We start from the raw sequence: 7,457 nt of genomic DNA, 5'->3' as shown, positions 1-7,457 counted from the left end.
GTGCATATTTGCAGTCTCTATGGGAGAGGCTCCTATGCATTAGCACCTGACATTGCTCAGGAGGAATAAGCTAAGAATCAGGGTTGAATAAGGCACAAACTTGAAAACAAGGGGACATCAGAAGTATGGAAACAGAGCAGGAACTGTAGAGGAAAAATTATGCACAAAAAAATTAAAGTAGCAATTCTTTTTCAAAGCAATTTTCCAGCAGGTGGCTATGGTTACACATTTTCTTTGTAGGAGAGAACAGACCATATTGATCAAGAAGATGATTCTGCGGATAAAGCCAGTAAAAGTGTGCCAGTTGGTTTACTGAGAGACTTTTGAGGTAGTGTGACTTGGGAGTCTGTGGTGAAGGTTGCAGATAATACACATGGGTGACAGAGCCTGAAAGAATGGAACACCAGAGTGGTAGGGATTTTTGCTAAAGAGGACAAGTTATCAATCTCATCTATTTTATTGAATCCAAAGTGCATAAAAATCTCCAAATAAAGCGTAAAAATTCAAAAGTTTCTATTAAGATGCTTCGCCCAAGACTGGGTGTGATAGCTCTGTAATGATAAATTCCCCACCCCTAACTCACCAATGTACTGATGTTTGCTAACATTTTGTTTTAAAATAATATTAGACTAAGCAACTGCTGACAGCCCAAGCTCCAGAGGTAGTGCCAGCATTACTATGTCAGTAAGAATACCCATTGTGACCAGAGATCTATGTTTTAATGTTTTTAAAGAATGTGTGAGTCTTTTTCTTTAACTTACAGGCAGAGACAACGACAATGTAAGAGAGCTGGTGTGATAAATTATGATTGTAGCAGGACAGAGCTGCATGTGTTACATTGGAATGGGCAGTGTTTGGGGTTGTGTTGCTTGGATGTCATGGATTGAGCAAAGGATCGATGTGTCAGGTGTGAATTTACACCAGCTGAGTCTCTGTCAGCATGTGTGGTTAGCTTTGCTGCAGTTGAATATCTGATGAAGTGCTCCTTCCACTCAGACCAAACAGCAGAATTATCAAACTACAAGCCTGATTGAGGACTGAAGTTTAGTATTTTCTTTTCTTAGTTATGCTGTTTAAAATAAGTCAGCTTCTAACATTATTTCATAAAAAGGAGAGGTTAAAGAATGTCTTTTAAAGGATGACAGACAGTCACTTTCATCTATCACTTAACATGAAACTTTATTTCCAGGGAAAAAAGTAGTATCTCTAAAGCCTCCCTCTCGGTCTTTCTCTTTCTATGAAGAATTGCAGCACAGAACCTTCCCCACTTCCTATCCTGTCTGGCTTCCAGCTACCATTTGAAAGACACAGTCCACATATTCTCAAACCTACAGTACAGGGTTATTCATTGTTTGAATGGACAGGTTAGGATCCAATGTATTTTGATAGCAATAAGTAGAGAAAACAAGACAACTAGTTAGTTGTAATTGTGTTAATAAAAAACAAAGTGTGTCCTGTAACACTGGGTGTCCATTCCATTGGCAGTTTCATACAGCCAGTGATACTGATGCTATCAATAACATTTGCAAATCCACACCTTCCACATCAACATCTACCTCTGAAATACAGAATAATGAAAAAAGAAAAAGAAATTTACAACTAGGCACTGCTTCAATTAAACAATAGCACATGAAAAGATATAAATTATATTTGTACTCAGGTTAAGATACTTGTGGGAGCCAGACCTGTTGAAAGTCTCTGGGTAAGAATAAAAGGGGCAAAAATGCATGGGTGATACCATGGTAGGAGTCTACTTTTGATCACCGAACCAGGAAAAAGAGGTGGATACGACCTTTTTTTTTTTTTTAATAATTAGCAAAATCATCCAAAAACCAGGATTTGGTAGTGATAGAGGACTTCAACTACCAAGACATCTGTTGGCAAAAAAATACAGCAGGGCATAGATTGTCCAACCAGTTTGTGGAATATATTGGAGACAATCTTTTATTACAGAAGGTGGAGAAAGAGACGAGGGGAAAGGCTAATCTGGTTTTGATTCTGGTGAACAGGGAGGAACTAACTAAGAATCTGAAGGTGTAAGGCAATTTAGATGAAAGTGAACATGAAATGATTGAGTTCATGATTCAAGGAAAGGTAGGAGGGAAAACAGCAGCATAAAAACAATGGACTCCAAGAAGGCAAACTTTAACAAATTCTGAAACTTTGTAGGTAAGTTCCCATGGGAAGCAAGTCTAAGGGGAAAAAAAGAGTTCAGGAGAGTTGACAGTTTTTTTAAAGAGATATTATTAGAGACACAAGAGCAAACTATACCATTGTATAGGAAAGATAGGAGATCTTCAATTACCTGAAACTCAAAAAGAGTCATATAAGAAGTGGAAACAATGAACTCTCCTCAGACAGCTAGTTGGGGATGGGGAGAGACTTCAGGAGCAAACTGTATTTACAGGAACACACCAACTCTGCCAAGATATACAGCAGACAGAGTTGTGTTACTCAAAGTGATCAACCTTGGCTGGTACTGGGTTACAAATCGCATTAGTACTGAATGCAGGGGTAGTGAAATGTTGTTGTCAATGTTGTTATCTTCATTGCATGAATAAAGTGAGGCAGAACTGTGTTTAATATGTCCCTAACGAGGCGGCCACCCTCAGCTGAAAGACCTCATTAAGCCAGGGTTCCGAATGCCAGATCTCTGTGCAAGTAAGAGGGGTGGGGACTGGTGTCCCAGCCAGGAGGTGTGGACTCTCCCTAAGAGTACCCAGTCCAGTTTAACCTGTTCCTCCCCACTGTTCAAAGATAGAGCTAAATAGGCTTCATTAGGAGCCTTTTCTTATTTCAGGTACTCAATAAGAGCTGAAATCACTTGTGATGGGGCAGGGTTTCTGCCCAGCCTGCTGAGAGCTAAAAATTACTAAGAGACTGACCTACAGAGGTTATAGTAGAGAGGCAGGTGGCTGGTCAAAGTGGCAATCAGTCAGCTGGCAGGGTGACCAGGAACAGCAGCAGGCAGGGCAGTGAGGTCACCAGAGATGAACCATGGCTGGCAGGGCAGCCATCAAGAGCAAATGTTCAGAGGGTGGTGCGAGCAAGGTGCCTTCTTCCCCTGGTGAGAGGTAAACTCACATTGATGCAGCTCTGAACCCTGGGTCCTCTATGGCCAAGGACAACCACTGTGAGTGGGGTATGGTGAGAGGCAGAGAGGGGAACAGAAAAGGAACTTTTGTTGAAGACTCTGCCCCACGCATTCTGGAGATGGGTGTCCTGCTCAGAGTTTTATGTTTATGAATCCTGCTTCCTGAATTTTCCCTAATTAATGTCAAGTGACCTCTCCTTTCATTAAACATTTCTTTTATCCACTCAGACTCTGTGCTTGTGAGTGGGGAAACATTGCCTCTCAGAAGCACCAGGGGTGGTCTGTAATTTTCCCAGGTTCCTGGGTGGGGCTCTAGCCAGTTCTGTGTTGCATTGTTGAAAAGGAACCCCTAGATATTGAACCTGGCCCTGGTTGCTGCCTGCTCCATCTGGCAGAAGGCTCTCTCTCTCTCTCTCTGTCACACAGAGAGAGAGAGAGAGAGATGAGAGAGAGAGAGAGAGGAGAGAGAGAGAGAGAGAGAATATATATATATAATAACCATGTAGGGACAAAATTAGACAGGCCAAGGGAAAAAATGAGGTTAAACTTGCTAGGGGTATAAAGAGTAACAAGAAGATATTTTACAAATACATTAGAAGCAAGAGGAATATAAGAGAGGCCCATTACTACCCATGGGGAAAAAGATAATGACAGAAAATGAAGCAATGGCTGCAGAGTTAAATGTCTCTTTTGTTTTGGTTTTCACAAAAAAAGTTAGCAGTGATTGGATGACTGACATAGTGAATATGAGTAAATGGTGTATAGTCCGAGGGTAATGTAGGAAAAGAACAAATTAAGAATTACTTAGATAAGTTAAATGTCTTCAAGTCAGCAGGGCCTGTTAAAATACATCTAGAATAGTTAAGGAACTGGCTGAAGAGATCTCGGAGCTATTTGCGATTATCTTTGAGAACTTGTGTAGGACAGGAAAGATCCCAGAGGAATAGAAAAGGGAAAACATATTACCTACCTGTAAAAAGGAGGAAAAGGACAACCCAGGTAATTACAGACCAGTCAGCTTAACATCAGTACCTGGAAGGGTAATGGAGCAAATAATTCAAAAATCCATTTGTAAGCACCTAAAATAAAATAAAGTAACAAGCAACAGTCAACATGGTTCTATCAAAACAAATCATGTCAAGACAACCTAATATCTTTCTTTGACAGGGTAAGAAGCCTTGTGGATAGGAGGAAAGAGGTAGATGTCATATATCTCAACTTTATTAAGGCTTTTGGTACTGTCTCAGATGAGCTTCTCAAAAACAAAGAGAAGTATAGCCTAGCTGAACCTACTATAAGGTGGATGCACAACTGTCTGAAAACCATACTCAGAGAGTAGTTATCAATGGTTCACAATTGATCTGGAAGGAAATATTGAGTGGGATCCTGCAGGAATCTGTGCTGGGTCCAGTTCTATTCAATATCTTTATAAATTATTTGGATAATGGCATAAAGAGTGCATTTATAAAGTTTGCTGATAATACCAAGCTGGAAGGGATTTCAAGTGCTTTAAAGGACAAGATTGGAATTAAAAATGATCCTGAGAAATGGGAGAAATGGCCTGAATTAAATAGGATTAAATTCAATAAGGTCAAATGTAAAGTATTATACCTAGGAAGAAACAATCAATTGCACAAATAAAAAATGAGAAATGATAGTCTAGGAAGGAGTACTGTAGAAAAGGATCAGAAGATTGTAGTAGATCACAAACTAAATATGAGTCAACAATGTAATACTCTTGCAAAAAAAATCTGGGATGTATAACAGGAATATTGTAAGCAAGGCAAAAGAAATTATTCTTCTGCTCTACTCAGCACTGACAAGACCTCAACTGGAGACTTGTGTCCAGTTCTGGGTCCTGCACTTCAGGAAAGATGTGGACAAATGTGGAAAACATCCAGAGAACAGCAATAAAAATGAACAAACATCTAGAAAACATGACCTATGAGGAAAGATTGAAAAAAACTGGTTTATTTAGTCTGGAGAAGAGAAAAATGAGAATGGACATGGTAACAGGATATAAAATGTTGTTAAAAGAGGAGAGTGATAACCACTAAAACAGGATTAGAAGTTATGGGCATAAATTACAGCACGGGAGTTTTAGGTTAGGCAAAAAATTTCCTAACTATAAGAAAGTTAAGCAATGGAACAAATTATTTATGGGGATTGTGGAGTCTCCATCACAGGCAGTTTTTAAGAGCAGGTTAGACAAACACTTGTCTGGGATGGTCTAGATAATACTTAGTCCTCCCTCAGTAGAGGGGACTAGAGTAGGTAACTTATTGAGGTCCCTTCTAATCCTACATTTCTAAGATTCTGTTACTGGGAACTAATGATTTGTCTGTGACTGGGGCATAATTATGGTCCAGACACGTCAACTGTCATAAATATAAAGGGAAGGGTAACAACCCTTATGTATGCAGTAATATAAATCCCTACTGGCCTGAGGTACAGAATGCCCTTACCTGTAAGTGGTTAATCAGTTCAATCAACCTAGTTGGCACCTGACCAGAAGGACCAATGGGAAAAGAAGATGCTTTCAAATCTGGGGCGGGGGGGTTGTTTATGCTCTCTTTGTTTGTTCCCTCTCGGACAGAGAGAGGGACCAGGGCAGAAAAAAACTTCTCCTAAAAACATACCAGAAATGAGCATCTAAGATTACAAAAAATTGTAAATAAGCTAGGAAATGCATTAGTTTATCTTTTGTTTTAGCTTGTGAAATTTCCCTGTGCTAAGAGGTAATTTTATTCCTGTTTTGTAACTGGATAGCAGAACCAGAAGGGAATCCTCTCTGTTTTAAATCTTTTTATTTACCCTGTAAAGTTCTCTTCCATCCTGATTTTGCAGGTGTGATTCTTTTACTTCAAAAAAAAATTCTTCTTTTAAGAACCTAATTGATTTTCAGGGTCCTAAAAACCAGGGATTTGGTCTGTGCTCACTTTGTTAATTTATTGGTTGGTATATTATTCTGAAGGCTCACCAGGAAAGGGGGCGAAGGGGTTTGGGGGGATATTTTGGAAGGGGGGGGGATAGAGCTCCAAGTGGCCCCTCCCTGAATGTTTGTTTAAAGCATTTGGTGGTGGCAGCAATACCCATCTAAGGACAAGGAAAGGAATTTGTTCCTTGAGGAAGATTTTAACCTAAGCTGGTGGAATTTAAGAGTTCAGAGTGAGGACGAAACCCAGACATCATCACTGCACTATCACACATTACAGACAACTGTGTTGTAATTATAAGTTTCTAAGTATTTATACTATTTTAAATACAATTGCCAACACTCATATTTGTCTAGTTATCGTAAGTACATGACTTGGTAGTGGGAAGGTTTATAAATAAAACACTAGAAAAAAAGATATTAAGTTGTTTATACTCTCACCGGTATGATCATCTTATTTTAAATGTGTATTTTTACTTGTACAGTTTTAGGCCCCAGTGCTACAAAGTGATCCACATAAGTGTTTCCTTATACCTACAGAAAGACTCTTTGAAGTCAATGTATCTCTGTATTAATATTATGGTCTGTCAATGTAGATCCCTTGATAGAATCATGGCCAAATAATGTAATGCCTTAGGAAAGGCCCCCTTCATTTTCTTCTTTCTTTTTATTTTCTCATGTACTCCTATTCCTCATCTTATCCAAGTTTCCTCTTTTCTGGAAGCCTGCTCCAACCTCCACTACACTTAAGGAAGTTTTATCAATCCCAAGCATTCAAAAATCATGAGTCAGATCCCTCAGAATCATGAGATTTAAAAATGAATGTTGATTTTTATTTATTTTCTGGTTTGCACCTTTCAGGTTGTGTTTTGAAGTTTTTCTCTGCAACAATGAGGGATAAAAACTCATCTTTCTTTAAAAAAGCAAAGCTAAGCTTTGGCAGTACTCCAGGAGAACTTTAATGGAAAAACACAGAATACTGCTAAACCCATGATAAAATTGTGAGATTTGGCAAGACTCATAATGAACATTGTGCTGTTGATTCCACTGGGAGCAGAAGCAGGCTCTTTCTGGCTGCGGTGAAAGTAAAAATTAAAAGGTCCTTGAGTTTGGGTGGAAAGACACCTGGCTTAGTAGCAGCAGCCATCCATTTGGACAGGGCATATTGTGAAGGCCAAAAGTATAACTGGGTTAAAAGTTTCATGGAAGATAGGTCCATCAGTGGCTATTAACCAAGATGACCAGGGACTTAACCCCATGCTCTGGGTGTCCCTAAACCTCTGACAACTAAAGGCCTGGACTGGACAACAGGGGATGGATCACTGGATAAATTGCTCTGTTCTATTCACTCCTCTGAAGCATCTAGCACCAGCCACTGTTAGAAGATAGATGGACATTGGCTACATGGACCATTGGTGTGGCGCAATA

This window comes from Gopherus evgoodei, chromosome 1, assembly GCF_007399415.2.
Source record: "Gopherus evgoodei ecotype Sinaloan lineage chromosome 1, rGopEvg1_v1.p, whole genome shotgun sequence".
NCBI lineage: Eukaryota > Metazoa > Chordata > Testudines > Testudinidae > Gopherus > Gopherus evgoodei.
Note: the sequence above shows the minus strand (reverse complement) of the source record.